Source organism: Chroicocephalus ridibundus, chromosome 9 (genome assembly GCF_963924245.1).
Source record: "Chroicocephalus ridibundus chromosome 9, bChrRid1.1, whole genome shotgun sequence".
Taxonomy (NCBI): domain Eukaryota; kingdom Metazoa; phylum Chordata; class Aves; order Charadriiformes; family Laridae; genus Chroicocephalus; species Chroicocephalus ridibundus.
The window spans coordinates 27,281,677-27,308,988 of NC_086292.1; the positions used below are offsets into that span (position 1 = coordinate 27,281,677).

Sequence of the window (27,312 nt, forward strand, 5' to 3'; positions counted from 1 at the left end):
GCACCACTGCCAGGAGAAGCTGCTGAAGGACACAGCCTACCTTGGGCACCTCTGATGGGCAGCACCTAGAGCAGCCGGAGCCACACCAGCACTCTTCAGGAAAGCAGGGAACCAAAACGCAGTCTCATAGGCCTTCAGCTCGACTACCTGCAGGAACATCTTTTCTTTCTTCAGCTGCTTTTCTTCATTACATTATCCTGCAGTACACTGTGCTATCGAGTAATTAGAAACACATACATAACAGTTTCTCAAAACGCTGGAGCATTTATCTTTAGAAATGTAACAGTGAAAGAAAATGACACCATTTAGTCACTGTAAAAAGAAAGGGTTCACTATATTAAAAAAAAAGAAGTCACATTCTTGATCAAGGAACAAACCGGCACAAATAATCACAAACACACTTTGCAGCCATGTAACTCTTTTTATCTTCTTCTCTCCCAACAATCTGAAGAATATGAACGGACGTCTGAATCCTTTACTTGAGAACAGCTTAAACTATCACTGAGAGAAAATACGCAGCCACGTATTGATCTGTAAAGACAGAGCAAGCTCAAACCTGAGTTAACGGTCCCTGATCTTGCACGGGGGTTGGCAGAGCTCACCTCCTCCCAGGACCAGCCCCATCCTCGGTCACCAATGCCAACCGTACAGCCTGCGAGGTCTGCAGCTCCATTCTTTTAAGCAAGGGTTGGCTGAAGGAGCACGGCACCATTTTATTCAATCACGGTGGAGTTTTGGTATCCACAGGAAAAAATCCTGGAACCAGAGTGTATTTTCATGGTCGGTGACTACAGAGTGGTATAAAATGTCTGCACTGCTTCTTTCCATTCCAGCCTGCGCCTTTGAAGTCATGGTAACAGCTTTTGGATTCAAATCCTCTGATGAGACTCCTTGATTTATTAGGTAAAACATCTGGAAAAAATGAAGACTTGTGGCAGTGTAAATCCTCCAGAAGGAGCGGAGAGAGGTTTCATCTGAACAGTACTCCTGTCAAAAAGCAAGGAAACCCGAGTCCTGGCGACTCGCTTAAGGTTGCTCTGAGGTTGAAAAGCTGCGGTTCAGAATGGGCCTGTTCATGTTTCACCCACTGGCCCAGAAATGAGCAGGCAGACTTGGCGGAGGCTGCGAGCAGAGAGAGGATTGTACATCAGCTAACAGCCCTCGGTGCTGGGACCACGCCATCGCTAACTAAATGATTTTCATACGCTCCTGCAGCTTGAGCATCGGTAGCAATTCGGCCCTTGACATTAATAAGGTAGCTCCTGTTATAAATCACGGCGTACTGTGGGAGCAGTATGAAATTTAAAATACCTGCCTCTCTCCCACAAAGAAAAAGGCAACAGCAAAATACAGACAGGCCAGAAACACGTAGTTCAGGTCACCTACGCTGCTTTGTTGTGATGAAGAGGGGTGTCAGGGTGACTTTTCCGTTCCCCAGTTACCCCAGTCTGTGTGAGTAAAGGAATGTTGGCTTTGGCAGGAGAAGAAAACTGCCAGCCTTGGATGGCGCTGACTTGAAAGGAATAAAACCTGCACAGGTAACAAACAAGGAGACAAGCGTTTTATGAAGCGGATTTTTCTTTTATTTGGAACCTGCCCTGAAGTAAGGCAAAAACAAAGAGAGGAGAAAGGGAAAAGCAGGAACAGCTTGCTGTGCTTTGGAGTCACTGCTAATGGCTTCTTCTCTGAAACGTGTGTGCGGGGGCACATGTGTGTGCACATGTACATGTGCATCTGTGCTCACCGGTGTAAAATATTTGTTAGATGAGGGCAAAGCTAGAAATCACGGAGGTACTTGACTCAGAATTATTTACTCTCTCTGCCTCCTCCATACAACAACCCATGTCCCAAATTTCAGAGCTCATGCTTTTTTCCCCAGAGAGCCATCTTTTGACAGTTATTTTCCCATCTAAATCCCCCTTCCAGCAACTTGAATAATACAGTTCAAACACTAGCCTGAGTGCCAATGTTCTTTTTTGGAGGGGGCGTACGACCAGAGGAGGAGGGGGGAGTTTGGGGAGTATTTTTTTAATCAGATAAATTATTGCTGGGAAACCAGCCACTTCTCTCCATTCAATTTATACTCTATGGGGAATCCATCTAATACCCCTTCTCTTAGTGTGAAGCAGGACTGGCGAGATGCTGTATCAAACCAGGGAGGAATGCAAAAGATGGGATGGAGTGCAGGGAATGAGCAGGCGATGGGAGGAAGGGGCTATGCAAAAGCCGGCGGACAAGAAGAAAAGCCAGAGAGACATGTACGCACCTCCTCAGACCAGGGAGGAAAGGAGAAAATGGTTTTGCTCGTTTCTCTGCTGGCAAATTGGAGCAGGCTCCAGCGTGTGTGGTGTGGGCTGGGAGCGGGATGAGATGGCTCTGAGCTTCAGGGCCGACGGAAGGAGCTTTTCACCTGCAGGGAGGTGGCACAGCTCCAGGCAGGTCGGTAGCTGTGCGGGACGGAGGTTCCGATCAGGCGCTGCTTGGGTTTGCAAAATGAGTTTAGTGATTTCACACCGGTTCCCAGTGGAACTGGGAACATGCCAGTTCACCTCACCATTGTAATTGGAACTGGTTAATGCTTTGCTGGCCGGCTGAGAGAAGCCAAGGACTGGGAAGAGAGACAGCTTCCAGCACATCGGGTTTCAGACATGCTCGCACGGCAGCACGTCTGGGAAGCTTGCCTCGCTGTCTGCGCATACCTTCTATTCTTGTTTGTTCTACTCGAACACCCAAGGCCCCGACCAAGACAAGGCTCCCTTGTGCTGAGGCGTTGTACGTACACGCAGCAAGAGACGGGCTGTGTCCTGAAGAGCTCCCAGTCTAAACAGAGAGACAATTAGAGGTGGGGAGTGGAAACAGGTGCACAGAGAAGGGAAATGATTTCCCTGAGTGAGTCAGTCTCCAAACCAAAACCAGAACCCGGTGCCCCATTCCAGGCCACAGCACTTGCTTCTCTTTCATGTGCTAACACCAATTTAGTCCGTAGGCTTCCCACTGTAGCAATTCTCAGCCACTATAAATGCATATAGAGTTTTTAAAGAATTACAGGGTAATGGCACCTGAATGGGTGTCACGGCGCACGTTTCTGGCCTTTTATTCTTCTTTATAATGAAGAATGAAAAGCTTTAGTGGGAGAGTTGGCAGTAAGCTCAGGAGACAAGGAGACTTCTGAGGAAGATTTCCCAGATTCTGGGAGTGACTACAGTACAAATAATGGTGGAAAATAAAGGGATTGACTCAGTAGGAGGCAAAGGGGAACAAGTGGAAGAGTAACTCTCCTCTGGAAAACTGCAAGGAGACTATGACACACAAAGCAGAAAAGAGAAATAAGGTAAAAATAAAAAAAATCAGATGTGTATAGTCTGCATTTCAGAGCGCTTCCTTCTGACAGCCTGACTGTCAAAAAACTGCTGAACACCCATTCTCAGGCCTTACGCAGTGTCCAGTTATTTTTGGCCCAAAACAAACAAAAGAGATTCTTTTAATTCAGAGCTCATTTCCATCTGCCGTAACAGGCTATGGGCTTTTGCCAGCCCCCCCGATTTTCTGTCTGCAAATCTCAGCTGTTTGAAGGTGTTGTTCCTGATACTACAGCTTCCTTTCCCAGGCAAAATTAACGCTTAAAGCGACACTGATCTAAACACATAATTAAAAACCCCTCTAGCCCACCTACCAAATAAACTTATTTTCAGACTTCAATTAACCTCCGGGGTTATTACTTGGAATTACAGATCTCCCTAGAAATGCCAGAACTACCTGTGCCAAGACGAAGTGAGCCCACTTGTTCTGCAAGTGTCGGGTTATGGGGATTGTCTTAACCTGCAGTGGTTCTTGTCCAGCCGAGGCATTCTCAGGAAAAAAAAATAATAACTTTTTGGCATTTTCTCCCTTTCTAAGAAATGGAGAAAGTGTTATCTCGTCCTCCTCATAAGTTTTTCCTGTATTTTGAGTCCCCAGACATATGTACTTTATTAAAGCACTGCCCATTTCAGATGCTTTATCCAGGACTGAATGAACTCTGGTGGCAGGTATATTCAAGCTGCTTTGTGCATTTAGTTGTCCCTAAATGTCTTTTTTGGGGAATCTGTTCCAGATTCTAATCATTTTACATTAAGACTCGGGGACTCAGTAATCTCTCCCCTCCCAATCCCCACGAAAAATAGAAACACCAACTCTTCAACCCTAGATCAAGCACAAACCTCTGTAAAATCCCAACCTGGAACCATCTTTCATAGGTATCTTTTCTCCGTGACTCTTGCTCTCCACGGGATCTGCAGTAGTCTCCCTGTCCAAGGAAAGAAAACATGGGACATGAATCAGAACCTCTTCTTGACAAGAACAAGGTGGAGGTGCTGCTCTTTGCCAGCAGGTTCACATTAAATTGCTGTTTAAGCCCCTCCAACATTTCTGGAGAGTCACCAGGCTGTGGGAGTTTTGGGCTGCTCCATTCTTCCACACTGGCTATCATCTTTCATTCCTTTTACACCTCATACCATGTGGTTTATAGAAATCTCTCTGGGCTCAATAAACTATGGAAGTGAGCCTCCTTATTCTGTCTTTTTTCTTTTCCTGCCCCTCTTCACTCATTTCCTGGCTCTAAAGCTAAGCAACCAAATCCCCCTGGGTTCACTGCTGAGCAAAGGACAGTTAGAAATGGCAAGTAAAATGGTCCTGCCCAAGCATGAAAGAAAAGTGAGGAGTCCCCAGCCCCCTTGCAAGGGAAGAGGCTTGCCTGCTTGTTTCTCTCTTAGGCTCGATTACACAGAGGGTAAGGAAAGGACAAGAAAAAGCAGAATTTATATAGCCAGGGATCTGTGTACCTTCAAGAAACAGTTCCCGTACTGCTTCTTGGGGGCGGCTAGATGGACTGGGAGGTTTGTCAACACCTGGCCTGAAGGCCCTGACAGGTTATGTCAGCACTGGCTTTTTCTTCCTGTTTCCCTTGCGAGTGTCCCCTTGGTGCACCTGCGGGAGCAGACACGGCAGGACAGACATTGCAGCTACCCACGCTTCACACATGAGACTGATGCACCCTGGTTCTCTTCACTGTCGCTCCGCTAATGGAACACGTGCAGCAACACGCAGGTCCCTGAGAAGCAGAAGCACCCAAGCCGTGTTATTAGGGAATTAGATCCCATAGATCATCTTCCCCCATGCCCTTCCCCGCAGTGTTCCTGCTCACTTCCACGTCCCGTGTGGACAGCCCAGCTTGGCTGGACAAAGGGCAGCGCACGCTAGTTCGGAGCAGCACGTGTGCTGCCTGCCAGCTGGCTGCTGCTGGCTTCTCCGAAGGGATGCGTGGCTGAGGTTTCTTCCACCAGTGGGGACTCTACTTCGGGGTTTCTTTTTCCTCCGTCCAGCTGCAAGCCTTCACGGAACTTGTGGGAATTTTGCTGTCAATGAAGTTACTCACAGCTCTGGTTGACTAACAGTTTCAGAAGTAATTCAAGGGGAGGGAAGAATAACAGAAAAACAGTAGGATACCTCTTTAGAAACCAAGACTAAAACGCTAGCGCAAAAGGGCTGCTGGAAATCTTGTTTTCATCACCCACAAACTCCCTGATGCTGGAAAACGTACCCCGCTTTCCCGTATTCTCCAATTTGCTACAAGTTCTAACATGAACAGCTTCTGCTGGGAATAGCTGACTGTGCCAGAATATGATAGTTGCTGTTCCTACACTGTCCTCCCCTCCCCAGGTTATCACATTTCAGCCCAGAAAATGAAAGTTGCTCAGTGTTTACTAACCATTCTGCTCCTTTCCACTCCGCACGGACCTCTGTGGGAGAGCCAGATCTCCGCTGTTTACAAGACCATCTGCTTCTGTTGCTTTTCTTCACCTGAAGTTAGAAAGCACCGTTCAGGATATTGCTTGCGGTTGTGTTGGGAACTGCAAAGAGCAGATGAGGATTTCAGGTGGTAAGCGAGCAGCACAAAGAGAAGAATACAAATCCGTTCTCATCTAAATAGCCCTTTCTCATCTAAATAGCCCTAAAAATAATTAAAAAAAAAAAGAAAATAACAAGATGAAAGAGGAATTTCCAAAAAGCCAGCGATGGTTTCAGCAGCACAATCATTCCAAGGAGAGTTTTTCCCAGCTTTTTATCAGAATTTGAACATTTAGAACCAGAAGGGGAAAAGCACAAGCGCTCCAATGATTGTTTCCCTGAAATTACACTGATCCCTCTGGTCTCTGCATTTTAAAGTCTCTATAGGTAGAGCTACAAGACTCTGCCCAAACCTGTACTGCTGCTGTGAGCTGGTTAGTTGAGAGTTCTCCATGTATTTTAACTAAAGGACATGTGTTTCCAGGAGTAAGGGGGGACCCCTGGGAGTCAGAAAGAGACTGGAAATGTCCGTCTGCCCCTAATGCCTTCAGTGGGGTGCCCAGAGACTAACCCCAAAGCCAGAGTTGCTGTCCTAGGGCCTGAGCCTGCAAGCATGGCTGCAGGAGGGACCAGAGGGGGCTCTCCCAGAGTCTTTCGCATCTAAACACTCTCTGCAGCCCGTCTGCTGCTAGTCAGCTAAGCACACTGTGCGACGTGCCTGGGCAGGCTGCTGCAGACATCCACAAGCTCTGCAAGAGGCAGCTGCATGCATGGGAGGCAGAGAGGTTGAGGAGCACGCTGTGCTTGCAGGCACGGGACTAGATGGAGCGAATACCTGTGAGACGCATGTCTCCCTTGTGCCACAGCCGCTGCACATGGCTCGGCTGCTGGAAAGGGGCTGCACTGCTGTGTCTGGGGGTGCCTTGGCCGATGGGCTTCAGCAGGCTGCGGCAGACACTCTTTGCTCCCAGCTGCAGGCTTCCAGTCCCCAGTGTTGGTGCCTGGCTTGGAAGAGAAAACAGAAATTCCTGGCCCTTCTGAGAGTCAGTGAAAATTAGAACAACCCAAAGAGAGGAGCTGAATTGCCTCTCACCAGAAAACACAGGTGACTAAAGTATTTTTGCTCCAGCCCTTGCTGCATTTTACACCTAATTGTTGCTAATTCAGGCCAAGACCTGGCTAAAGAAAGGGAGCAGCAGCAGTATTTGGGATGATCTCTGAGCTATGCCGTTAGCTTTAAGAGGATCAGGCTATCCACAGAGACCCTCGCCATTCCGCATGGCAGAGCAGATGTGGCATTTTACAGAAAAAACATACACTGGAAGTTCACACCTTGTGTATGGACAGAGAAGGAGCAGTAAGTACTGGAAGGCAGAGAGGATGCAAGGTCTCAGGGAGGAACAGCCCACTACAGGTTCCTTCTAACCGTCCCTCTGTACCATCGGATCACAGTTTATTTGCTGCATCAGTTCAGGGCCGGAAATTTCACCAGTTTAGAGAGGAACATGATGTTCCAGTTGGCAGCTTCCTGGCCCTGCCCTACCAGCTCAGCACAACTTGCACAGATCACGTCCCAAGTCTTGAGGCTATTGAGAAAGGAGGCTGCAAGCTCCCGGGAAGGGAGGAGCTTGCCAAGGCAGCCACTCTGCTCGGACGTGCAACCTGTGGAGAACGTTTCCTTGCCTACGCAACACCAAAATCCCTTCACCAAAAGATGTGTGGGCTTGGACAACTTCTTTTTGAGGACTTCACACTGGGCCCAGTGCAGAGGGAGATCCGAAGACCTCAGACCTGCTTCAATGGTACCAAATCAAATGCTGGTTCAGCTTCCTATGGCTTAGACCCTGCACCTCTGAGATCTGCAAGTGCTTTGTTCCCAAGCTCCAGCAGAGCTCAGCTTTTTGATGGGCACTAAAGTAAACCGCTTGATTTACAAAGCCACTCACATGGGTGCTAGCAAGGTGCTGGGATGTTCTGAAAAGCTCATCTTTAGCGGGTGAGGGGAGAAAGACTGAAATTAGACTTTGCAAAAAGTTCCTGTCTCGTTCACTCCCAAGGAATCTTCTCTTTCAGCCTAACTGTTCCTCGGAATAGCTATGTGTAACACCCAGGCAGAAAACAGTGCCTTCTGCAGTGCTGCAGCTCCCAGGGCCTGGATCAGGACCTCTCGAGCACATATGCTCTTCATTAATGCTAATCCAGGAGCTGAAATGATCCGAAAGCAAAACCTCCGAGAGGATTAAGTACAGAGATACTGCCTCATCAAGCTGTGATGCGGGGAGGGATCCAACCTGAACTTCCTCCAAAACACGCAGTCAGATCTGGTTGCTCTGGTTTGGACCCAACTCTGGCAAGATGGAAAGCGGTTCAGCAAGACGCTGAGAGGAGCAGAAAGAAAGGAAAACAGTCCACTCCCTCTTCCCCCCCCAAAAAAAGCAGCGTTTCACTTCTGGGGCTGTAAGTGCGCACAATAAACTTCTCTCCCTCCCCTCACTCCGGGTTACATTGTTCGCTTTCCTGCAAATTGTTTCCACGTTCTGTATAAATAACCCCAGTGCCAGCGAGGGGGAGGGGGAGAGCAAAGGGGCGCTCAGGGAAGGGGTGGGAGGAAATCAAATGTCTTTGTTACTTTTGAAAAAGAAGGTGGTGGATGCCGAGAAGCTGTTTGGAGCTGGAGCCTTGGCAGATGGAGCAGAGAGTTGCCATCGAGCTTGCGTTCAGACCTGGAGGAAGAAGAGTAAACAAGGGGGAGATTATATATAATTATAGACAATCATGTTGCCGGGGATAAACAGGAATCAAAAGCACGGAGGCACTGAAGTCTGGCACATCCCCAAGCACAGAACAGAAGCCAGCCAGTGAGAGGCAATGTGGCTGGAAAGCGCTTCCCTTTGGGCTGTTTTCAGTTAGCTCAGGGGCTGGGTTTTTTTTCCTCTCTTTTTGGCTTGAGGCATTCCTCCATGAAGAGAGGAGCCTGTCCAATGGGAAACAGAAGCCAAACTGAAGTCAGCAGAATCCTTGTCTGCGACATTAATAGATTACTCTGTGAGAAACGTCAGAAACATTTGGAAAAGATACAGCCCGCTTAGGTCAGCAAAAACAACAACAGGAATTTCTGAACAAAAATGGCTTTAGAAAGGCTGCAGAAGCCGTGCCTGCGTGTCTTGTGGGCAGACTCTCTTCGCGGGACACAAAGGGTGAGCTGCCGCTAAGACTGGCAGGCGGGTCCTGCTCGCAGGTCCCGTGGCGCTGGGGTTGGTGACAAAAAGGTGTCGGGGTCCCTTGGCGGCACTGAGCCCGTCTGGGAGAGCCATCCATTTGGCATAGCCTTCTCAATTTGCTGCAAATCAAAGGCAAAAGGATAAGCCGTCAGCCCGTACCACAGGACAGCCCTGCGCTCCCTCCCGCCCGTCTCTGCATCCGCAGAGGGAATAAGCGGGAACCCAAGCGTGATGGGACCCTCCCTCCGCCACCTGCCTGCTCGGCAGCGGGCGCAAGGGCAGCGTCGATGGCCTTGCCAGGTGTTGGGACAGTGATCCCCCGCACCACCTGACCGCCTTTGCCGGGGAGCAGTGGGGGTGAGCAACGGGGTGCCCAGCTTCTTCTGCCTCGCTGCCAGGATTGCGCTCCCTCAGCAGAGCAGCCACAGCTTTGCTTCTGCAGATCCTGGGAGAGGGAAGGCAAAAAGACTCTGTAGGCAGCAGAGATGGCTCTGGCCACAGTGAAACAAGCAGGCTGTGATGCTACAAGTGCTGCAGACAAGAGCAGGGATGCTGAGCTGCCTCCCCGAGTGCTTAACGGTGCCCTGCAAAGGGGTGAGGAGGGGGAAATGATGAAGAAACAAAGCCAAGAAACACAACTGAAACAAAGGCAGATGGCCCATAAGGGTTGGGGTTTTTTAAAAAGAAGGACTTGGGGGATTTAAAGAAGAAAAAGAATAAGCCTTATTCGTCCTTCTTTTCCTTGCCTTGAAGGCTCTGGAGAGTTGGAGGGAAGGCGACATCATGACGAACAAAGGATGGCAACCTCAGACGGTGACAGAAGGAGGATTGTTTAGCAAGGCAGCATAAAAAGCTCTCTCCCAGGCACTATTTTAAATCCAAATAGCTTACAGCCCGCTGAATTCTTAAGCCATTTTCCTGATCTCTCAGCTGCTCTTAATTGAGAACGCAAGCAGATATTTCAAAGCCAAAAAGCAGGGAGGAAAAATAAATATTTATAAGAAATAACCAAACCTGCGTTTAGAATCAGCATAACAGCACAGGAAGCAGGGTATGCTCACAGGCTCTTTTACCTTCTCCCTTTCAGTACAGGTGCTCCCAATGTCCTTTCTCCTAAGGAAAGAAAATGGATTTTTTAAGGGCAGTGACATTTGCTCTATGAGAACAGTGTCACAGTTTGGTGAATGATATTACCTGGCTATCTGGGTATAGTATTTTGTGTATTTTCTATGAATTCATTATGGGCATTTTTCCTCCAGGACTTCTCATGCTGACAAATCCTTCACCAGTGGTGTGTACCGGTGTGTGTGCACGTGTGCATGCACCTAGGTGTAAGATCTCTTCACTGGCCATGTAGAAACCGTTGCGGTATCACAGATGAGGTCAGTCTAAACATAAAACATGAGCCGTGTTCATCTGAAAACTGCTAGAAATAGATCAGAAAGAGTGAGCAGAGAGAATAGAACTGAAGAAAAGACAGTAACAGGTTAAAAAAAGGCATTTGGGGTCCAGGTCTCATCTTCTATAAATTTACCCTGACTCTGTAAGGTATTATTTAAGCAATCTACTCCCACGTCAAGTTACAACAGCTACTTCCAAATATCCCAGACGTTAGCGTACAGAACCAAGAATAAAAACAAGATAACAGAACGATATCAAAAATAAGCTGACCGTGTCCTTTAAACACATGCCCAGATGCCACACTGGACAGAAACAGTGTCAGAAGTTTAGCAATATGGTGAGAGAGAAGAATTGAGCCAGGCTGACAGACCTGGGCAGATCGTATCCGCTTTACTTTCATTCATACCTGACCAAGAAGGGAGAAGGATACAGAGCGCTTGTCCTGACGCTCTGTCAAAAATGAAATGAGGTTACTGGTCTCCTGCAAGCGCAGATGAACATCAATCACAAAACCCTCATAAAGGCATAGAACACAGTCCCTCAGCGTTATTAGAAAGCAAGAATTAAAAGTTTATCAGGATGGAAAGAGCAGATCCTCAAGGGAGAATGGATTTCATAAGCAATCAGCAAATCCTTCTCCAGGCACCTCAGTGTGACTTGCAAGGCAGCGAGAAAATCAAAAGAGCTACTACCTAAAGAGAATATAGTGAGTGTTCCCAGCAGGCATCTTAGAAAAAGCCCTCAGTGGGATAAAGTATCAATCCTTTCTCGCCTCTTCCTGCTTTCCTGAAGCAAAGGGGGGAAAAAGAAAGAAAAAAAAAAAGAAAAAAAAGAGTACGATGTTTGCATTACTGCTTATTTTTGCCTTGCAAAACATATTTGTAAGTGCTGCAGGAAAGGTCTCCATCGGCTTGTGACATCTCTGCAGTTGGGTATGTGTATTAGTTGGCAGCCTCGGCTTAGGACAGGCTCAAGACAGGAATATCAGACTGACACATGAGTATGGAGGTGCATCCCCAGAGCTCTCCGGGGAGCCAGGGCTGGAACAGCAGCTGCTGAAGGTCAGCAGAGGCAAAACTCAACTGCATTTCACTTCTGGTAATCCCATTTTGGATATTGGAACTTAGCCATGGGGAACGAAAACATGACTGAAGCATTTCTTCAATCCAAGTCTGCCTGGCTGCCAAAGTGATGCAAGTCCCGCTTCTGGCAAATCCAACAACTGAAGGGACACAGATTTTTCCCCCAGCTCCTTGGTGGTGGCACTGGAAATCCTTGTATTCCCAGCCCTAGAGACCACTATCGTTTCCTAAAATGTCCAACCGCATAAGCAACTGCATAGAGGCATTTTATCTCTGAGTGAGAGCGGGAACTTCTCACAGGTCGGGGTTAAGACCACGGGCTGGAGGGAGACTCGAGGGAAGAGCTGCACCCATCATCAGCTACACCCTTAATCACCAGGGACCTCTGTCGAAGTCGCCGTTTCCCCGCTTAGATACTCAGGAGGGAGATCCATGAAAACGCCACAAAGAAAATGTCCCTTCGCTGTTCCTCACACCTCTGATGTTGCCGTCATCCCTTACACATCCACTTTTGAAATACATATTTCCATTGCTTATGAAATAGCTCGCGGCATTGACGGAGACGGATGAGCGCAGCCCTCCAGGCCAGAACTGCTGGGCACAGGCACCTTCCAATATGCTGCCTGTAATGAATGCAGCAGGGGGAATGCAACATTTTGTTTAATGAAAAAAAAAAAACCTGTTTTGAGCTTCTGAAGGGCTATTATAAGCTGTGGCATGATGAAACTCGAGAACATAAGCCTCTTTATATTTAATAATACATGTTATAGATTTTTCCTGCAGAGAAAGTTCAATGAACACCATTTTTTGTTTAAATCTATTGTTGCAAATATTGATTATTCATTGAAAATCTAAACCCCAAAGATTTGATCAAATGATTTTACAAAAGTTCATATTCCTGCACTGAAGCAGATATTTCCAAAAAGTAACAACCATTTTGCTGTACAGTGGTGGTTAGCAGAAAAGCAACTCTGATGGTAAGTTTTTAATTAGCCCATATAAATGTGTATGCAAATGTCCCTAACTGCATTTCAGCTGAAATGACTTACCCCCTAAAACAAAAACGCATCCACAATAGACGCTACAGAAAAGCAGCAAGCAAAATTATTCTGATCTTAGCATATAATAAAAGCAGATTAATAAGGTCAATTTATCTGCCACACCAGGCAAACTGTCCAGAAAAAAGCCTCCCACACCATCACTTCAAGAGCTGTGACACATGAGCCGCGTTCACTGAAGAGGTACCATTCCCCGAGTTTGTTATTAAATTGCTTTCTTGAAGAGAAGATACACCAGTTAATCTGACTCGAAGTGTGTATAACCGATGCAACATGAAAGTATCATCGTTTGGAACATATATTTGTATGTCACATTCTTTAAAGTATCAGATCACCTCCTGAATACCGGCTCTAGTGCATGTTTGATTGGCTTTTATTCTCCAAACTGGAGGGGGGCTGGCAGGAGAGGTGGAGCAGCCATCAGAAGAAGGTGATTGAGATGCACCTGAGACAGAAGGAAGGCAAAGAGAAAGAAGGAAGATCAATTAACGATCTGATCCTGGTGAGAAAACAAGTACAAATGTGGTCCCTAAAGTTAACACCGTTGGTTGCAGCGAGGAGCCTGATCGATAGATGTTAGCGATGGCGTGGGGAGGAATGCAGCTCTGTGTGGCAGGAGCCCAGCACCGGGTTACGGCGGACAGGGTGAAAAGTCCCCAGATTACAATAAAGCAGCTTGAAGGTGACAGATTTCATTGTTGAAGGTGATAAAATTCCACGTGGCGCACTGCAAAACAAGGGCTGGAGCTCAGCCCGCAGAAAGGGAGGCAGCACCCCAGACAATGTGGTGGGTGGTTTCTCCTCCTCTCCTTTCCCTGGAAATCAGCGGAGAAGCGCTCGAGTGCCCGAGGTAGGTGACAGGTTTCCTCTTGCCTGACACAGGGCAGGCAGAGCTGCCGCTTGTGAGACGAACCACAGGATTTCCAGCTGTGTGGTGGAAGTGCGACGGTGCTGCCACAGAGCAGCATCTCCCGTGGGTGGGCACTGCAGCGCACAACACCCAGCAGGAAAAAGTAAGGCCTGTCGCCTGTAGAGACACTCCTGCGGCAAGCAGGATCCTGCAGGATGCGTGTCAGCCTCAGCAAATTGGGTCACGGCACCTTGTCCTGTTCCTGCTTCCTTTAACTGGTCTCCCCCAGTTGGCTAACACTATCTCTGATGAGGACACACCAGCACGGGCCCAGGAGGAACAAGGTGTCCCAAAAGCTTCAGGCTTTGTTTTCCAAAATACCCCCCCCCATGCTGTTAGACGTGCAGCAAATGTCTGACCTTCACTGCCTTTAACTCACACCCACTTTGCTCAAACGCTTTGTGGACGGGTTCAGTAAGGACAGGTATCACTTTTTTGGTCTAACCGAGGTTCAGTTTGGTCGGGAGACTGCCGCCAGTCAGCCTGCTTGAAATGCAGGAAAGACTCGGCAGCAGAGATGTGAAAGCAACAGGAAAATCAAAGCCTGAGACTAAACTAGCAATTAGACCAGCCTCAGAATATATTTAAGTCAAATCAATCCATACAAGAATTTCAGTCACGGTGCGCTCGTGCCCACACTTCTCTCTCCCTCCCTCTCTCCCTCCCTCCCTCCCTTCCTCTCCCGCAACCCAGGGCTGAGATCCAGCATTACTGTCTGCTTCATCAGAATATGCAAGAAGTGTAGTGACAACACATCTCCTAAGATGCTTTATCAGTTTTGCAAAGTCCCAGTTCATCCTCCTCGTGTGGATCTATTTACATATTGATGTATTTATTCGACTCTCTCCACCAGGCATGCCCCATGAGATCAAACCATTTTATTTACAAAGACATTGGGGTTGCAGCTCCTAACAATTAAGTCAGCCAAGATATAACTTTGCATGTGCTTTCAGATTGATGTGTGAACAGACAAATCGGCCTTGTCAGCGATTCAGGAGCAGCTGGGGGGGAGGACTGGTTAAACCCCATCTATATAAACCAGTCAATAGCTGCTGTAACTGGGAAAAATGAATTGGGGTGGTGGGAGGCACAAATATGCAGAAGGGAAAGATAATGAGCCAGTGGAAGGAGTGATGGATAAAACCCGGAGAAAAAACTTTGCCAACGGGGCTCACCTTAAAAGGTTGGTGCTTCAGAGTATTTGTGCTTCACGGGAACTTGCAGGCTCTTGGGAGATGCCCCTGCTCCATCTTGCCCATCGGAGTCACCTGTTACAAAAGAGCAAAGCTGTATCCCACGGAGGGCTACGCTTGGAGGAAAAGAAGGGTGGGGGGAGAAGAGAGAAATAGAGAAATACCTTGTGAGATGAAAGTCATCAAAAGGTCATTTAAGAGAGGCAAACTGCCACCCTGTCACTGACGTGGTGCTCCAGGAAAGGTACTAAAGCCCTTTCCAGAGAGAGCTTTTCCCAGTGGAACATCTCTCATCCTTCTTCTCTCCATTAGCATCTGATCAGGCCACATCCATCAACACCGTGTTCTCCGTACCCGCTCCCTTCTCATTCACACTCGGTGGTATCTCTGAGGAGGAAACATCGAGGTGACATTCATACACTGATGTCATTCGCAGTGTGCTAGGCTGTGGATGGGGGACCCATCATTACGGGGGAACAACATACTGGGTTCTGCTTAAAGCCCCACAATTCCTGTCCTGGCCCTTGTAGCCATCACACCTAAACACTGGCGCTCGCCCACCCGTCGTTAGCGCTGGATCACAGTTAAAACAGCTTTAATCCAAGCATGTGGCTGCCGCAGGGATCAGCAATAGACACCTACAGGTGTACACACCTCTAGCACATGTTCCTCTTGGTTCCTCTGCCTCCCACCAGATGAAGGACATCCATCAGAGCATTTTAGGCTGCCTTGCACACAAGAGCTGAAGTCACCTGCGTATTTAGACCAGTATAAATCTGGCACGCTATTGCCTCTTCCTGACAGCAGTCTCATCCGGTGCCAGCATTCTTCTTAGCATCTCTGACATTTCAAAATTATATTTAGAGACCTGGATGGGAATTTAATTTTGACGTTTTCTACAGAACACTGTTATATAAATATTCTGCACCACCTGCCTATGGGTCTACTGGTGCATAGCCAGCCTGTGCCATTGCCTTTAATTAAACGGGCAGAGGCAGCCCAAGGAAGGAGCACTAAATAGTAGTCCAACCATCTTAAAAGTCAGCACTTGTCTCCCTATTAATTCTCACCCTGATCTTTTGCATAGCGCTATCGCCAGGCTAATTAATCACAGGTGCAAGCTCAAGCATTAATTGCAACAATGAATCATTTTTTTTTTGGTCTGTGCCTGACCATTTCTAGCCTATAGGAATGCAGCTACTCCCGTTACTTTTATAATTATTATAAATATGGAGCCAGCAACATGCACTACATTTTGTAGGCATTAAAAAAGACATGGTATTTGGCCCGAAGCATTAACAATCTGGTGCATATTCACGGGAGTGATTAATGCATCTCACTGACAGTCTGAAAATGTGTTTCCTGAATCATTTTAATTCAGGAAACTTTATGAAGGTGCTAGGAAAAGCACAGGTCTTAGGAATCCAGTGTCTGCAGCTCTCCTGGTCACCGTACTTTAGCAGGTCTTGGCCACTCATGGCATGTTGGGACTTCCAAGGCGCACGGCAGTCTCCAGTTCTCAATGCCCAGCCTGTCTCTTCCCCGCTGGAAAATCATACGAGACAGGATGATTCTGGAGTGCAGATGGTTGGGGGGTAAAAAGCTCCGTAACCTCTGTGCCTCCAGGCTCAGACTCAGCTTGAGGGAGACGGACGGAAAGCCTTGACGTCTGGATGAAAAGAAGAGATGCTGAGCACCTTCAAGGGCCTGGCACATGCTGGGGACTCCCGGTGCAGCTGGAGCTGTCAGGAGGACGCTTGGGTCTGACGCCGGTGAAGAGGCCGTGGGCTCCAGGGGCTCACAGGACAGACGGTCGCCCTTCAGGACGTGGGTCCTGCCTCGCCAGGGCAGGCAGAGGCGCAGGCAGGAGGCAGCACGGGGGGGCCGCCGCTGCCGGAGCTTTTGCTGAAGGGAACTGGGAGCCATCCACGCCGGCGCTGGGTGAGCCAGTACCTCCTCCTGGCATGGGCACAGGGATGGAAACACGTCTTGATGTACTGCACAAGGGGTAAGAAAAAACTGCCGACGCTGCTGCTGTGAGAGATTAGATTATAAATGTATTAAATGACTAACGTGCATTATGCGTCCTTCCCAGGCCAAACCACCTGCATACACAATGCATGGCTATGATGTGGGGTTGACAGGTTCAGGCAAATGGTTCAGGACTAATTTTCAGCATCAGACTGACAGAACGCACTCCAGGCAAAGGCTTTTGATGCTGGGGAAGACAAAGCCAAAGCTACGAAAACAGAGCTTTTTAGGGAGAAAACAAAAGCTAAAATTTGAACAGCTATAAAAACCCAATTTGTCACCCAAACTACATTAAACATTTCCTTTCTTTGCTAGCACAGGGGCTGGGGAGAAGAAGAAGTGGCTGAAGGAGAGCTCAAGGTGAGCGCCCGTTATTTACTGCTGCTGATGAATAAGCAAACCCCCACATCGTGTTTTCCTACAGGACAGCAAAAGCTCCGGACTGCTTAACAGTCTGGTTAGTTGTTATTTTTTCCCCTCCTGGGGTGTGTATTACATGCTGTTCCAGTGAAACGCAGTACCACTATTAATTGTTCGCAAACACATAAAACACATGGTATTCTCCTTCGCCACCACTGCAGTCCCAGCAGATCAAATGGGGGAGAGCTGGAAAAGTCACCTACCGAGACAGAGGTTGGGAGAATAATGCAAAAGAGATCCTAAAGAATTTGTGTGGTTTTATTTTTTTTTAAATATAATATATTTCTTCCGCCTGTTTAAAAGCATAGGCTTGTTTGAACTTCCTAGGGAAGTCGGGAGCATTGAAGAGAAATTGGCAGGCTCCAATCTGGCTGCTTTTCCTTATTATGAGAAAATACACTCTCGTCTCCTTGTCTAAGGGTATGAATTCTTCATCTCATATTGTGTTTGCACAGAAGCGTGAAATGTATCCTGAACATTGGTCTTCGTCCACACTTCACAATGCGGGAACAACGAGGGCAGTGAGACATGCAATGAGAACGGGGATGCCACAAAAGTAGGGGAGCGGGTGGTCGCTTCTGTTCCAAGGCCTGGACTCTGGCGCGGCATTCACCATATCCATGGTATTTAAAAGGAAAACCCCAGGCACGTATTTCCTCCGAGATGCTCGGGGGCCCTGGTTTGTGCACTGTCGTCCCTGTGGGAAGCTCCCGCCTCCCTTTCCGTAAATGTTCCCCCTGCTGCCGCTGAATCACCAAATAATCTGGAGACCCGTGGGAAGGGAATTAAATGGTGGTTATCACGCTGCCGTGTTCTGCTCACTTTATTTGTTTTAAATGACCATGAAAGCAAAGGGAGGAAAAAGAAAACACACAAGTGGAAACTTAATTGAGCTGCTGAAATGTCTTTAAAGGAGCATTATGGGCTGGATTATGATGCCTCAGCTCCCACTGGTGGCATTTGCTCACATGAGTGGGCATCTGATTAGGCAGTTCAGCCGGGCCCCTTTCTCTAAATGATCTGTATCTCTCACAGTGGACTTGGAGTTGAGGACAACCAAAGATAGCCAGCTCTGGGGACTTGACAGGGTATTTGAGAAGGTTGCATGCTTCAAAAATGGTGAGGAAGGGACCAGGCTGCAGGCACCTGACATCATTGAGGGCTACAAGGGTTTGTGTCCTTGTTTCACGGCAGGGTTTGCTACTCCAAGACCAAGAGGGCAGTTGGCTCAGCTGGGCTCTGGCAGCAGAAGGGAAAAGCTGTACCTCCATCTGCCCTTGCTGCCTTCTCCCCAGGAAGCTCCACTTCTGGGCCGGAGGAAGGGGGAACCTGCTCTGCTCTCTTCATGGGCACCGAAGTGTAAAGGCCCCTCAGGCACTAGGTGACAAAAAGAGTTGAAGCCACAAAGCGGATTTGGTAAGATGCTGTCTCAGGACAGAGGTGTGGGAAGAGCCCGTAGACAGGCTGCAGAGCGCAAGGAGGATGCGTGGGCAGAAGAGCACATAACAGAGCTGGGCAGCAGCCGGCCTGGGAGAGGAGAACAACCAGAGGGACAAGAGTGCCACAGGAACAAGAGGGAACTTCCCACTGAGATGGTCAGTGAAAAAAGACCAAAATGTGGGGAGAAGATTCTGGCAAAGAGGAAGGAACTGCTCTGACCGCCTGGCTGGAGCTTGGATCTAGGAGATAGGGAGCAAAGAAATCCCAAGATGTGGAAAGGCAGGTACCACAATTCATCACAAACCAAGCCACCCACACCTGAGGGAGAAGCAGGGCGGGACCGTGTGGGAAAAGGGGGCTCAAGAGATCCACTGTGGGAGCCCAGGGATCTGACAGGGAACCTGCTGGACCTGCTGGAGCAGCTGCACATGGGCTAATCTCCGAATAGAACAGAACTTGCCTCTGGCTTGTTACACCTGAATTTTATTATGAGTCCAATACGCACTGAAGTAAATAGAAATGTGTTCCTCTCTAGTCAATCTTCTCCTAGGTCTTAAAATCCTCTAACCTGCAGGAAACTCAATCAAAAACCTTTCAGGAACGGTCCCTGCATTTTTATGCATAGGTTCTGAGTCCTGTGCAAATCCAAACGAAGGCATATGGGAGGAGGGAGAACTGAGCTCCTCTGCCCTGCCATGTGCATCCCTCTTACACTGGCCAGGCACTGCACATCGTCCACAGCTCCTTTCTGATCCATTTGTCAAATCTCCTTCCCATGCAGAGGCCTACCCCAGCCCTGGGAAAGGATGCAGTCCCCACTATCAGCTCTACGGGACCCAGGAGCAGTTTTCAGGATGCCATCTCCTGCTCAGCTGCACTGCCCCCCTCCTCCATGCCCTAGATGTTTTCTCAGGTACCTTCCAACCACAGCTGAAGATTTCCAGCACCTCTTCCAGGGGATGCCCAAGGCATCCTTGGTCTTTGCTACAGCTTCATCTACCTGCCATGAAGCCTCTGATCTGTTTTGTTCCCCATTAGTTAGTGCTTCTACAGGACGACAGCTAATCGGCATGGGAAAGTGAGCTGGTGGAAACTCAACCAGGGATAAACTACAGCAGTGGTACCATTTAACTCTCCACGTGGACACAAATGGCAGACTGAGCATGGACAAAACTATAACAGGTTAAATGTTCCTGGGCAAGGCGGCCAGCCCAACTAGGAACAACTGGCTAGAAATGAGCCCTGAGATTCATTATCCTTTACTTTAAAGGAAGAAACAAAACCAGAAAATGGTCTCCAGTCTCTGCCGCTGTTCTCAGGACCACTTGAGATGGGCAGACTTCCCCAGCACTGGCACCTCCTGTAAGCCTGCCAGGGACCTCGAGCACCGTGAGAGCTTCACATCCACACACCCCGGGGGAACTCCCATGACCCTGGTGCTCTGAAATGCAGGCAGGTAGCAAGGGTGAGGAGGGCTACACATCCTACTTCAGCTAGGAAGATAATTAAAAGAGCAGTCAGGGATGGGAGAGGGGATGGAGACCTTCCTCAGCACCTTCTGCTCCACTGGGTCGCACTAGGTCAGCACTTCCTGGGAACTGCTGTATTGCCAGATGTTGATTGGGCATCTGACAGGAGATGAATAAAGCCCATAAAGTTCTTATTTCTGGCTATAAAAAATAATAACGAAAAGCAGACAGAGATGGGGGATAGGCTGCCCAAAGCTTTCGCAGGCTGCGCTGAGCTGAATGTAGCAGGAGCTACCTTCAGTTGCTTTCCCTTTTTATTTTCTCCTGCCTGTATGCCACGAGCAATAGGCCTGAAATTAAGCAGTTGGGTGATATTTGTGTACAGTCAGAAGTATTCCTCAATTCTTGTCAAAGGGATGCTCTTCTATTTATTTTGCATGACCCTTTCCAGCTGTCCGTGCCAGACCTCCCCAGACATAACCCTCCTTCAGAGTCTGCTGCGCTCAGCCAAACCCATCGCAAGTTCAGGACTCAAGACCCAGGGGTCTGCAAACCAGAGCTGCTCAAATGTCACCACGAAGGCCAAGTCACCTTCTTTTAATAACAACTATTCTGACTCCAGCTCTGCAAGGGACAACTCCTGTTACCATGTCAAAGGCTGCCCTGCTTCCTCATACCTCTCTCCCCAGAGGTCCAAACATGCCCACGCTTTCAGGTCCTGTGTAGCTAAAGAACAAGTTCTGAATATCAACAACTTCTTTCGTGCTCTGCTGTATCAGCCTGGGGATATTTGGCTGGGGCGCTCTGAGCAGTTCTGAGATTTTAAGATGCATTTCTGTAAAGAGATTTGCTACACTGCTGCTGTCAGAAGAGCTGCTTTTGTCTCTACCTGCAAGAGTGACACCTCTCCTCTTAGGAAGCTCTGCAAAAGGCACAGATCCTACCATGCCAACACCTCCCAAAGTCAGGGGACAGCTGCTCTGAGTCTAGATTTAGAGGGTAAGGGGATATTTATAAACAATTTCCTGGATTTACAAGCCTCATAACGTGGGATCTAAATGAGCTCCTGGGCTGCATCCATGAGAGGTCCTGAACAATCCACAAAATTTGAGGGAGGGCAAAGGCATCTCTCTGCCACATCGGTGCCTTCCCCATTCAGAGCTGTTACAGAGGCTGAAAATCCCTTAGTTTCAGCGCCAGAACAGGTCACAGCAGTGCTGTGCTGAGAACGCAGGCACATACCTGTGGACACCTCGACTGGCTCCGGATAAGCTTGCAGATCCAGCTCACTCCACGGCAATCAGAGCAGCCCTGTTTCCCACTGAGATCCAGGTTGGTAACTGAAAAGAAACATTCAGCTGTGTATTAACACCATTTTACGAGGTGGGCACCACCACAAGGAGAATGTCCAGCATGGCTGTCACTTCCTCTCCACGTGATGGCATGACGCAAAGTTGCATTATTGTGGTGAGCTTCCAGCCAGAAGCTAACTCCTAGACATCTCATAAAGTTCTTCTGAAACAATAACGCCTTCAGCCCAGAAACCGCCGCAATCTGCACAGGCAAACCTTCTGCTAGACCTCTGAAGGCTGAAGAGTTAATTGCTGATCTACAAACCAGCAAGTTGCCTAGATACCACAGGGTACGATCTGGTTACACTTGTGCAAACAATCTGGCACCAGGCAGTGACGCACACACCTATGCATTTAACATTTCTATTTTCCCAAGCCTTAACGTCAGTTGCCGGTATAATGGACTGGGAATATACATTTAAGGTGGAAAACATTTCTGGAAACTGGCTATTCTTCAAAGGCATACTTATTGCATGTTCCAATAGCCACAATTCAATAAATGCACAGCAATATTACACTGGGTAAAAATATCTGGGATAAAAGAAGAGTGAAACTCCCATTACCATTTTATTCAATATTTTTATCAATGATCTAAATGGCGCTATAAAAATCCTTGTTGTGGCAAAGTTTGCAGATGCCAACAAGACTGGCGGTAGGCAAACAACAAGCAGGACTGGACTATCAATACCCAGCGATCTGAAATAACTGAGAGTTGGCCACGCTCCAGCGAAACATGATTTAAAAAGTCAAATGCAAGGTAAGACATCTGAAACCAGAAAGGCAGGTTACACTTACAGGACGCTGCCTCAGAAAGGAGTTGCTTTGAAAAGGACTTAGAAGACATTGCAGAGACCTGCCATAGCCCTAAAGCTGCCATAAAGGGACTCCTCCGATCCCTCGGTGTTCCAAAAGCACAATGGCAGACCCCGGCAGGAAGCACTCCGACAATCTGCTGGAAAGCCATGTCCAAGCTATGTTCCTTCCATCATGGAGAAGGAGAAAATACAGAAGTGATTCAGGCAAAACCAAAAAATGACCCTGGAGCCGGGAAACAGAAGCTGTCCAGTGTGCTTCTGTTGAGCCCAAGCCTGTCAGCTTACCAACGACGTGACTGAGACAGGATCTGATTACTGCTACAGGCACCAATATGGGGGAAGACAATTGTGGGAGAGGGCTTTTGGGTACCATGATGCCTCTTCCAAGGCAACTGCAAAAGCCAGCAATTAGAAATTTAACCTTGAAATCAAACATTACAGAAACAGCAGTGAAGGCCGCTCCGTACCAGAAAAGCTTGCCAGAGAACTAGGTGAAATTGCGAGATTAGCTGATTTTGAGAAGGTGCTCTTTAACTCACCTTCTGGGAGAAATTATGTAGGTAGGTAGACTAAACATGGCTGCTGGAATCCCTAGATTACTAGACCGGAGTCTCGTTCTTGCACAAACTGTTCAGAGCAGGCATTTCTTTGTACTTGAAGGAATGGAGAAAGCATTGTGGAAAGGCTCAGGCAGCCTGAAAGACTTTTCCTAGCCGCCTCGAACTCTACACTATGCTCAGGGGGATACTTCCACTGCTTAAGCTTTACATACTGTAAGTTATATGACTGTCTCTTCCCAAATTAAGCAAACACAGATTCCCTCCTGCCGAGCTGAAAATCTCAGTATCAGTTTCTCCAGTCCTCACCAAATCCTCACCAGTCTGGCTCTGGAGAAAATGCATAAAGAACCCCTGTCTGCTGCTAGTTACAGCTGGGGAGCTGTACAGATATCAGCGAGCTTTCAGGGTGTAACAGAGCAGAAACCAGCTCAGCATGCTCATCTTCTCAAGCTAAGTCTGTCCTTCTGTTTCGATAGATTAGCTCTTCGCCTGCATTTCCCCCTGCACAGTGATGCCAGCCTGGCCACAGCAACAGCGAGCAGCGAACAGCGGGAGGCCCCGCTTCATCCAACACCAACTCCCAGATCTCTAACAGTGGCGGCTTTTGTTCTCCTGGTTCCTCTCTGATCTCTCCAGCCCCGTCTTACAGCACTCTACATTCCTCCTTCAGGGCCCCCTCCTGAAGTAACTCCATAAGATAGTATATTACTTTTCTATTTCAAATCCAGACCTGGCATCTGAGCAAAAATAAAAAGTGATCAATCACCACGCTGACGCAGAAGGGTGTTTTTTCCATCTCTCCCTTGGTTCTGCAAGCTGAACTGTCAGAAGTGAAAATTCACCTTCTGTTTGAATATGCAGGGAACACACAGACTTGGGCGGTGTGATACAAGGAGCGTATTTTCTTGATAAAAAATGAATGCATTGCAGAGGATAAACTGATAAAGGCAACCTTACCTGTACATCTTCCTGCCAAACGGAGGCTGGAAACTCATGTCCCAGCGAGTTGGTGACCTACACTTCTCACCACTCTGATGTGATGCTGTGCCCCACACAGCTCACCATCTCTTGGCTCCTAAATCCAAAGTCATCAGCAGGAACCAGGCAACTTTTCCACCTGTAGACTGGATCCGGGGTGGAGTACCAGATGCAAGTTTTCTCAGCAATTCAAAGTCTGTCCAGACAGTGCCATCCCTTCCCTCGGGGACAACAGCAAGGCTAATCACGAAACAAGCAACTTCCTGATTGCAAAGTATTGCTTCCTTGGAACAAAAGCATTTCAGAGTGAATATGTTATAAACACACTAAAACAGGCCGTGCGTGTTCAGATTAACTCTCATTAGCTATTTCCGGCAGTGAGAGGCTGGTTTGACCAGCTTCCTGCAGACTCTTCTGCAGCTGGATCGGTGTTTGTTTTATTTTGGAGCAGGACAGCCCTTTTGAGGCAACTCTCCTGACCTTCCCCACTTACTGCATTTAGGTCCACGCTGCAGAACTGGATTCCTTTCAGACAAAACTAAATGACACGCTGAGCTCCAGAGACCCACACAACATGTCCCAGCTGCTATTGAATGTTCCAAGCCATGGGGCCAGATCAGACCTATCCCAAGCAAATACATTGGACCAGCACCAAACATTTCACTCCCCAGATCCGCTCCTACCACACCTTGCTGCTTCCTAATGCAGGTGTAACCTCTCTCTGCATCTGCTTATCTCCCTGCAAGACCTCATGATACTTCCCAGCCAGCCCTTTGCAAGAATTAGCTGAAATTTTCCCCCGTTCCACTCTGTTCTAGTTTAGCTAGACAAGATTTCCTCTAGCAGGAGACAGAAGGTGGCATGCTTGGAGCTAGTGGCTAACCCTGCTGTCTTGTGAGCGTAGCTTTCAGAGGTCTTTTCCCTGGCAGCCCGGCTGGCCTAGCAAACCCTGGGGCTTCTCTAACTCACTGGCAGGCTCTGAATAAAAAAAAAAAGCTGATGTTCAGGTAGGGAACCATGTGTTCTCATGCCAGAGGCACTGAAGGCAACAGAAGGTCAGGTGAATTCCTGTAAAGAAATTACCAGGATCATTAAGGATTAATAATTATTTTTGCATCTGATAAGTTATTGTAGCGTTAATTTCCTGCAACAGTTTTTTCTTAGCTGTTACATGCATGACCAGATTCTTTGCGAGCTCACTTCTGGTACGTTACCTGACATGCTCAGATGACAGCTTGTTTAAGACATGCTCGTTCACTAGTTATTTTCCAATTAGCATGTAGCTGCGGTGTGATGAGTAATCTTGTACGGAGAGAGGGAATCTTAATTTGCCTGCCCTTAAAACAGGTTACTGTGATTTCTAATGAGTGTCAAACAATTGTAAATCCTAACCAACCAAAATAAAGGGGAACTGGTTAGTGTCAAGTCTAATTTCACTAAACAATGGTATCATTAAATTCTCCTGCTACGGTTGATTTTGAACTGGCAGTAAGAATGAGTTATACCTACTACATGCAGAATTTCAGATGTCTTTCCTCAGTTCTATCTTTGATTTATTTAACGGATTTATTTTGTGGTTTACATTTTAATATTTTTGCCCTTCCGTTAATGATAACAGCTGTTTGAAAATTTGCAGTTCAGCTTCTCAATGGTGAAGAAATTAGAAGCGTGGCATCTGGGTGTGCTGTAAGGGTAACTGGCTACCTTTAAGCATCTACACTAACTCTGAAATACAGGTGTTTGCCACCCCAAAAGATTGCTCCCATGGCAGAAATCTCAATCCACAAGCATCACTCTTCTCCCAGAAATGAATGCTGCCTCATAAGCTGATTTAAGTCAGAGCCCAAAATAGAGGAAAAACCGCTCTCCTGTTATTTTCATTCTTGCCCTACTCAGAATCTCATGCCACAAATCAGCTGCTAGTTATAGTACATCTTCCAAAGACTGAACATTTTTTATCCTAGAGTGGCAGAAAGAGGAACGTACGTAACACTGTCACCGCAGTAGCACAGTCGTCACATCGCTCTTAAAAATTGGTAGAAAAGCTGCCGGGAAGCACCGAGTGTTGCCTGCTGGGCAGCTCAGCTGTCTCGCACTCCACGGGAGCAGAAGCCGAGGAAGCGCCTTTTCTTGCCTGGACTGGCAAGATGTTGCCCAGACGTTGTGTAATGAAGAGCGCCTAAAACCAGAAACCCAGATGAACATGAAGTTCGGTAGCTTAGATGATAGCTATGATAAGAGCAATATTTACACAGCGAAATGCGGCTGGGATACGGCTACACTTCAACATTGCTGTGTGCTATGACAGAATAGGGCTAGAAGTGGAGTATCTGCTCCCGGTTAATTCTTCAGTGTGTGGACACATGAGAACAAGGACGTTTTGGTCCTATCCAGGTCCCCCTCCTCCCGCTGCAGGTAGTCAGGAACAGGGAAGTCCTTACTCAGAGACATAAATACAAGCTCTCCCAGATATAATTGCAACATCAGCTACAAACAGAATATATATTTTATATGCTCTAATAAAACATGGCCAAACAGAATACATAATATTTTATATACTATAACAACACATGACCACCCCCAGTACTTTCTATCAAACACTGTTGTGCAAATGTTTATGGTGAGAGTGTATTAAGGACTCAAAAAATTAAAAAATGAAGGAAGAATCTCTCTCTGTCCTTCTGCTGGTGATTCCTCTCACTCCCATACCTCCACCACACCTCATGATATAAAACCTCCCCATCTCCGCTGAAAAGACTCCAGTTCGTACCTCCAGTTCTCTGTTAAAGGTACTGTAACTGCCATGGAGCACCTTGGTCCAGTCAAGACCATACTGCAGTTTTGAGTCTCTTTACATAATTTAACAAGATTGTACTGCCAAAAAGGAATTTCTTTGCAAAGAGAGACCAATAAGTCTTGCCTGATCCCTTTAGCTCTGTATCATCTGCAAATTTAGTGATACTACATGCTGCGGTGTTGCATAAATCTTTAATAAAAATATTAGAGAGCCCCAGCAGAGGATCTGCTCCTCAGTCACCTCCTCATTGCCGCTCACCCTTAGCTCCAAGCCATGACTCTCTCTTCTTGCCAGTATTTTACCCTTTTCAATAATAGATTATTTCAACCTACATTTAGGGAGTTTGTACCCTAATCCATCACGCAAAATTTTCTTAAAACCTTCTGGACAACCAGATAGATTTATGCTATCTAGACTGATAGTTATTTCATTAGCATAAGTGATCAAATTAGTTTGATGTGATTTATCTGCAATATATCCATGCTGACTCACTTCTATTACAGTAAATTTATTCTTTGTTTAAAAAAAAAAAGCTGCAAACCAACTGTAAATGAAGATTTCACAAGAACAATGTTCATCTTGTATCTTTGCCTCCTGTTGTTATTTCTGTTGTGATGGAGCGTACACATTTTTGCATCATTTTGGGAATGGGCCAGACTACGAGAAAGCCAGAGAATACAGGTACAAGTGGCAGTACAAAAGAACTATCTCAAGAGAGAGGGATGCTACAGTCAAGGACACTTGACTTGTTTCACAGAG

At 47.4% G+C, this 27,312-nt stretch overlaps 1 long non-coding RNA gene across 21 annotated transcripts in view; it reads right to left on the reverse strand.

Annotated features, from left to right (window-relative positions):
• LOC134520666 (uncharacterized) overlaps positions 1-24,712 on the reverse strand; it is a 42,064-nt gene extending 17,352 nt beyond the window's left edge. For 12 of the 21 annotated variants that reach the window (XR_010072507.1, XR_010072501.1, XR_010072506.1 and 9 more), the window contains exons 1-11: positions 23,736-24,712; positions 21,294-21,391; positions 14,856-15,078; positions 14,674-14,766; positions 10,242-13,033; positions 10,062-10,160; positions 8,456-8,549; positions 6,662-6,831; positions 5,747-5,888; positions 4,821-4,965; positions 41-4,285 (exon numbers count right to left, since the gene is read on the reverse strand). This is a non-coding gene — a long non-coding RNA (uncharacterized LOC134520666). Of the gene's footprint in view, positions 1-40; positions 4,286-4,820; positions 5,090-5,746; positions 5,889-6,661; positions 6,832-8,455; positions 8,550-10,061; positions 10,161-10,241; positions 13,034-14,673; positions 14,767-14,855; positions 15,079-15,345; positions 16,726-21,293; positions 21,392-23,735 lie in introns of all 21 variants that reach the window. The other 9 variants (XR_010072504.1, XR_010072495.1, XR_010072499.1 and 6 more) reach the window with 9 other exon arrangements.
• Between the last annotated feature and the right edge of the window lie 2,600 nt (positions 24,713-27,312).